This window comes from Penaeus vannamei, chromosome 2 (assembly GCF_042767895.1).
Source record: "Penaeus vannamei isolate JL-2024 chromosome 2, ASM4276789v1, whole genome shotgun sequence".
NCBI lineage: Eukaryota > Metazoa > Arthropoda > Malacostraca > Decapoda > Penaeidae > Penaeus > Penaeus vannamei.
In genome coordinates this window covers 1,002,993-1,010,492 of record NC_091550.1, presented here as the reverse complement: position 1 = coordinate 1,010,492, position 7,500 = coordinate 1,002,993, and the positions used below count along the sequence as shown (strand labels likewise).

The window sequence follows — 7,500 nt, the reverse complement described above, 5'->3', positions numbered from 1 at the left end:
TCTACACCCACACTTAATAATCTTGTTACAATTAGCCATTAAAAACCTTTATGTAACATGACATTAAGACCTACATACTTACCATTTGTATCAATTCCTTGCATTTTGGGTCTTGAAATAGGTGAGCATCCCTCTCAGTGCTTTTCCTATTGCTGGAAGGAGGGAGGGAGGCAGAGACAGAGGAGGATTAATGAATGTCCTATAAAACAAAAGTACTTCCATCACATAATAATCTAACTGCTCAGCTCTCATAATCATTGTACATTTGGCCCACAACCATCAGCAGCTGATAAAGGACTTGGCAATACAGAATAGTCTGAATTGAGTTATGACAACTGTCACCTCACACATCACACTAAATTAAGCTGGACACAGTGCCTTTCCAACCAATGATGTTCACGCACCTCCACCTACACATTACTCACATAATAAATAGGTGTCCTTGACACTGTAAACAACAAGGATCCAAAAGGATGTCTGGTGTTCTGCCCCTCTTCTCAGAGGTTGACCTGCTAGACCTTCTCATGTCCCTTCTCTCAGACCTTCCCAGGGGCATCAGCCTCACTCTGACCCCTAGTGTGAGCTTGTGCTGCCTTGTCACTTTATCACTACACATGGAACTGCCTTTACAACATTTTACTCATCATAGCTCAACTAATATAATACCATGATACTTCATTCATAATACATACCTTGCACTTAAAACTGAAAAACTCATTCTGGATCTTCCATCACCATGCTATGGTGAATCTGTTTAAAATGCAAAGTCTATCAATGCAGGCTTAACAAAAACCTCAAAAGTCAATGATGGTAAACCAGTGGAACAGCAACTGTGAAATTCGAGTCCCATCATTTATTTCAAGTACATTTTTCAGTGGATCTAACATTTGCACCAATAGTTAATAATCATATTACAAAATATTCCCAATTCAAACCTTTATATACACAATAATAAGAACTGCATGCTTACCATGATTCTATTTCTTTTCTTCCTTGCATTTTCAATCTTGAAATAGAACTTGAGCATCTCTCACTGTGTTTTTCTTATTGCTGAAAATAACATGAGATTAATAAATGTTCTATAAATCACAAGTACTTCCAAAACTTTAAAAATCTAACTGCTCAGCTCTCATAATCATTGTACATTTGGCCCACAACCATCAGCAGCTGATAAAGGACTTGGCAATACAGAATAGTCTGAATTGAGTTATGACAACTGTCACCTCACACATCACACTAAATTAAGCTGGACACAGTGCCTTTCCAACCAATGATGTTCACGCACCTCCACCTACACATTACTCACATAATAAATAGGTGTCCTTGACACAGTAAACAACAAGGGTCCAAAAGGATGTCTGGTGTTCTGCCCCTCTTCTCAGAGGTTGACCTGCTAGACCTTCTCATGTCCCTTCTCTCAGACCTTCCCAGGGGCAAATGTGGCATCAGCCTCACTCTGACCCCTAGTGTGAGCTTGTGCTGCCTTGTCACTTTATCACTACACATGGAACTGCCTTTACAACATTTTACTCATCATAGCTCAACTAATATAATACCATGATACTTCATTCATAATACATACCTTGCACTTAAAACTGAAAAACTCATTCTGGATCTTCCATCACCATGCTATGGTGAATCTGTTTAAAATGCAAAGTCTATCAATGCAGGCTTAACAAAAACCTCAAAAGTCAATGATGGTAAACCAGTGGAACAGCAACTGTGAAATTCGAGTCCCATCATTTATTTCAAGTACATTTTTCAGTGGATCTAACATTTGCACCAATAGTTAATAATCATATTACAAAATATTCCCAATTCAAACCTTTATATACACAATAATAAGAACTGCATGCTTACCATGATTCTATTTCTTTTCTTCCTTGCATTTTCAATCTTGAAATAGAACTTGAGCATCTCTCACTGTGTTTTTCTTATTGCTGAAAATAACATGAGATTAATAAATGTTCTATAAATCACAAGTACTTCCAAAACTTTAAAAATCTAACTGCTCAGCTCTCATAATCATTGTACATTTGGCCCACAACCATCAGCAGCTGATAAAGGACTTGGCAATACAGAATAGTCTGAATTGAGTTATGACAACTGTCACCTCACACATCACACTAAATTAAGCTGGACACAGTGCCTTTCCAACCAATGATGTTCACGCACCTCCACCTACACATTACTCACATAATAAATAGGTGTCCTTGACACAGTAAACATCAAGGATCCAAAGGGTGTCTGGTGTTCTGCCTCTCTTCTCAGAGGTTGACCTGCTAGACCTTCTCATGTCCCTTCTCTCAGACCTTCCCAGGGGCAAATGTGGCATCAGCCTCACTCTGACCCCTAGTGTGAGCTTGTGCTGCCTTGTCACTTTATCACTACACATGGAACTGCCTTTACAACATTTTACTCATCATAGCTCAACTAATATAATACCATGATACTTCATTCATAATACATACCTTGCACTTAAAACTGAAAAACTCATTCTGGATCTTCCATCACCATGCTATGGTGAATCTGTTTAAAATGCAAAGTCTATCAATGCAGGCTTAACAAAAACCTCAAAAGTCAATGATGGTAAACCAGTGGAACAGCAACTGTGAAATTCGAGTCCCATCATTTATTTCAAGTACATTTTTCAGTGGATCTAACATTTGCACCAATAGTTAATAATCATATTACAAAATATTCCCAATTCAAACCTTTATATACACAATAATAAGAACTGCATGCTTACCATGATTCTATTTCTTTTCTTCCTTGCATTTTCAATCTTGAAATAGAACTTGAGCATCTCTCACTGTGTTTTTCTTATTGCTGAAAATAACATGAGATTAATAAATGTTCTATAAATCACAAGTACTTCCAAAACTTTAAAAATCTAACTGCTCAGCTCTCATAATCATTGTACATTTGGCCAACAACCATCAGCAGCTGATAAAGGACTTGGCAATACAGAATAGTCTGAATTGAGTTATGACAACTGTCACCTCACACATCACACTAAATTAAGCTGGACACAGTGCATTTCCAACCAATGATGTTCACGCACCTCCACCTACACATTACTCACATAATATATAGGTGTCCTTGACACTGTAAACAACAAGGATCCAAAAGGATGTCTGGTGTTCTGCCCCTCTTCTCAGAGGTTGACCTGCTAGACCTTCTCATGTCCCTTCTCTCAGACCTTCCCAGGGGCAAATGTGGCATCAGCCTCACTCTGACCCCTAGTGTGAGCTTGTGCTGCCTTGTCACTTTATCACTACATGGCACTGCCTTTACAACATTTTACTCATCATAGCTCAAATTACTATAACATGATACTTCATTCATAATGCATACCTTGCACTTCAAGCTAGAATAATCATTCTGCATTTTCTAGCAGCATATGGTCATCTGTTTAAAAAGGGAAAATCCATAAATGCAACCAAAAATACAATGTCTGAAAAATCAGTGACAGTAAATGAAATTCTACACGTGAAAATACCTAGTCTCATTTGTTCCAAATATATTTTTCAACAGATCCAATATCTACACCCACACTTAATAATCTTGTTACAATTAGCCATTAAAAACCTTTATGTAACATGACATTAAGACCTACATACTTACCATTTGTATCAATTCCTTGCATTTTGGGTCTTGAAATAGGTGAGCATCCCTCTCAGTGCTTTTCCTATTGCTGGAAGGAGGGAGGGAGGCAGAGACAGAGGAGGATTAATGAATGTCCTATAAAACAAAAGTACTTCCATCACATAATAATCTAACTGCTCAGCTCTCATAATCATTGTACATTTGGCCCACAACCATCAGCAGCTGATAAAGGACTTGGCAATACAGAATAGTCTGAATTGAGTTATGACAACTGTCACCTCACACATCACACTAAATTAAGCTGGACACAGTGCCTTTCCAACCAATGATGTTCACGCACCTCCACCTACACATTACTCACATAATAAATAGGTGTCCTTGACACTGTAAACAACAAGGATCCAAAAGGATGTCTGGTGTTCTGCCCCTCTTCTCAGAGGTTGACCTGCTAGACCTTCTCATGTCCCTTCTCTCAGACCTTCCCAGGGGCATCAGCCTCACTCTGACCCCTAGTGTGAGCTTGTGCTGCCTTGTCACTTTATCACTACACATGGAACTGCCTTTACAACATTTTACTCATCATAGCTCAACTAATATAATACCATGATACTTCATTCATAATACATACCTTGCACTTAAAACTGAAAAACTCATTCTGGATCTTCCATCACCATGCTATGGTGAATCTGTTTAAAATGCAAAGTCTATCAATGCAGGCTTAACAAAAACCTCAAAAGTCAATGATGGTAAACCAGTGGAACAGCAACTGTGAAATTCGAGTCCCATCATTTATTTCAAGTACATTTTTCAGTGGATCTAACATTTGCACCAATAGTTAATAATCATATTACAAAATATTCCCAATTCAAACCTTTATATACACAATAATAAGAACTGCATGCTTACCATGATTCTATTTCTTTTCTTCCTTGCATTTCCAATCTTGAAATAGAACTTGAGCATCTCTCACGGTGTTTTTCTTATTGCTGAAAATAACATGAGATTAATAAATGTTCTATAAATCACAAGTACTTCCAAAACTTTAAAAATCTAACTGCTCAGCTCTCATAATCATTGTACATTTGGCCAACAACCATCAGCAGCTGATAAAGGACTTGGCAATACAGAATAGTCTGAATTGAGTTATGACAACTGTCACCTCACACATCACACTAAATTAAGCTGGACACAGTGCCTTTCCAACCAATGATGTTCACGCATCTCCACCTACACATTACTCACATAATATATAGGTGTCCTTGACACTGTAAACAACAAGGATCCAAAAGGATGTCTGGTGTTCTGCCCCTCTTCTCAGAGGTTGACCTGCTAGACCTTCTCATGTCCCTTCTCTCAGACCTTCCCAGGGGCAAATGTGGCATCAGCCTCACTCTGACCCCTAGTGTGAGCTTGTGCTGCCTTGTCACTTTATCACTACATGGCACTGCCTTTACAACATTTTACTCATCATAGCTCAAATTACTATAACATGATACTTCATTCATAATGCATACCTTGCACTTCAAGCTAGAATAATCATTCTGCATTTTCTAGCAGCATATGGTCATCTGTTTAAAAAGGGAAAATCCATAAATGCAACCAAAAATACAATGTCTGAAAAATCAGTGACAGTAAATGAAATTCTACAAGTGAAAATACCTAGTCTCATTTGTTCCAAATATATTTTTCAACAGATCCAATATCTACACCCACACTTAATAATCTTGTTACAATTAGCCATTAAAAACCTTTATGTAACATGACATTAAGACCTACATACTTACCATTTGTATCAATTCCTTGCATTTTGGGTCTTGAAATAGGTGAGCATCCCTCTCAGTGCTTTTCCTATTGCTGGAAGGAGGGAGGGAGGCAGAGACAGAGGAGGATTAATGAATGTCCTATAAAACAAAAGTACTTCCATCACATAATAATCTAACTGCTCAGCTCTCATAATCATTGTACATTTGGCCCACAACCATCAGCAGCTGATAAAGGACTTGGCAATACAGAATAGTCTGAATTGAGTTATGACAACTGTCACCTCACACATCACACTAAATTAAGCTGGACACAGTGCCTTTCCAACCAATGATGTTCACGCACCTCCACCTACACATTACTCACATAATAAATAGGTGTCCTTGACACAGTAAACAACAAGGGTCCAAAAGGATGTCTGGTGTTCTGCCCCTCTTCTCAGAGGTTGACCTGCTAGACCTTCTCATGTCCCTTCTCTCAGACCTTCCCAGGGGCAAATGTGGCATCAGCCTCACTCTGACCCCTAGTGTGAGCTTGTGCTGCCTTGTCACTTTATCACTACACATGGAACTGCCTTTACAACATTTTACTCATCATAGCTCAACTAATATAATACCATGATACTTCATTCATAATACATACCTTGCACTTAAAACTGAAAAACTCATTCTGGATCTTCCATCACCATGCTATGGTGAATCTGTTTAAAATGCAAAGTCTATCAATGCAGGCTTAACAAAAACCTCAAAAGTCAATGATGGTAAACCAGTGGAACAGCAACTGTGAAATTCGAGTCCCATCATTTATTTCAAGTACATTTTTCAGTGGATCTAACATTTGCACCAATAGTTAATAATCATATTACAAAATATTCCCAATTCAAACCTTTATATACACAATAATAAGAACTGCATGCTTACCATGATTCTATTTCTTTTCTTCCTTGCATTTCCAATCTTGAAATAGAACTTGAGCATCTCTCACTAGTTCTATAAATCAAGTACTCAAAATTTAATTAACCTAAAATAACATTCAAAACCATACACGATAAAGACCTAAAATCTAATTTTATCTTCTCCAATCCTAAATAAGTGGACATCTTCACAATGTGTCAGATACAAATAAATAATAAATGTCCTAAAAACAAAAGGATCCAAAAATTCTGTGTTCGCCTCTTTCAGTTACTGCAACCTTCCAGCTTTTAGACTTCCAGGCAAATGTGGATAGCTACCTGCCCTAGACTTCCCACTTTATACTACACATGCCTTTCAACATTTTACCATCAACTCAAATTACTATAAATGTTTCTTCATTGAACCTGATTCAAAGAATATCTTCTGCTTTCTAGTTGCCTGTAAAAGGAAATCTAATGCAGCATGTACAATATGTCCTGTCCTTTCCAAATATTTTCAACATCATACTACAATATAATTTCATTCATAATACTGACTTAACAAACCATTTGATCTTCCTCATTGGGTTTAAATGAGCATCTCAGGCTTCATCTGAGAGAGAGCAGGACAAGGAAATATCTATTATAAGTATTCATATCTAACTGCACATATATATCATTTCAAACCATCACTATAAACTAATAAGAATATCTATATTTATCTTCTCTCATCAATTATGATGCTTCCACTGTTTTCATCTAAAATAATAATAATGTCTTATAAATCAAATTATTCTGCCCTCTCAAGTTGACTGCCTCCATCCTCTCAACGGATCAGCTCTTGATATGACTCTCTCACTATAACTGGAACTGCCTTTACATATTCAGCTCACATAACATTACTCATATAAATCCTTGCACTTAACAAAAACCAGGATCTCTCCTCTTTAATTATGCATCTCATGCTACAACCTCCAGCAATGTGGAACCATGACCTGTGACTGTCCCTCATTTATCATACATCATGTAACATTACCAATAGTAAATATATACAATATTCATCAACTATCACAAATAAACTGCATTTACAGATTTCTCTGTTTCATGAAACTAGCACAATTTTCTGAAAACATGAATATAAATTTCATAAATACAGTCTCATTTCAAATTTTTCACAGTCCATATCACACATTAAAACTTCATAGCTAAAAACTTATACAGAATTAAACTCTACCATC

At 37.1% G+C, this 7,500-nt stretch overlaps 1 long non-coding RNA gene across 34 annotated transcripts in view; it reads right to left on the bottom strand.

Annotated features, from left to right (window-relative positions):
- Positions 1 to 6,355, bottom strand: part of LOC113819984 (uncharacterized) — a 9,817-nt gene extending 3,462 nt beyond the window's left edge. For 11 of the 34 annotated variants that reach the window (XR_011398931.1, XR_011398921.1, XR_011398923.1 and 8 more), the window contains exons 1-15: positions 6,291 to 6,355; positions 6,013 to 6,070; positions 5,394 to 5,463; positions 5,124 to 5,177; positions 4,516 to 4,595; positions 4,238 to 4,295; positions 3,628 to 3,697; positions 3,358 to 3,411; positions 2,750 to 2,829; positions 2,472 to 2,529; positions 1,861 to 1,940; positions 1,583 to 1,640; positions 971 to 1,050; positions 693 to 750; positions 83 to 152 (exon numbers count right to left, since the gene is read on the bottom strand). This is a non-coding gene — a long non-coding RNA (uncharacterized lncRNA). Of the gene's footprint in view, positions 1 to 82; positions 200 to 692; positions 831 to 970; positions 1,051 to 1,582; positions 1,721 to 1,860; positions 1,941 to 2,196; positions 2,610 to 2,749; positions 2,830 to 3,357; positions 3,412 to 3,627; positions 3,745 to 4,237; positions 4,376 to 4,515; positions 4,596 to 5,123; positions 5,178 to 5,393; positions 5,511 to 6,012; positions 6,151 to 6,290 lie in introns of all 34 variants that reach the window. The other 23 variants (XR_011398911.1, XR_011398903.1, XR_011398901.1 and 20 more) reach the window with 23 other exon arrangements.
- Positions 6,356 to 7,500: the final 1,145 nt, after the last annotated feature.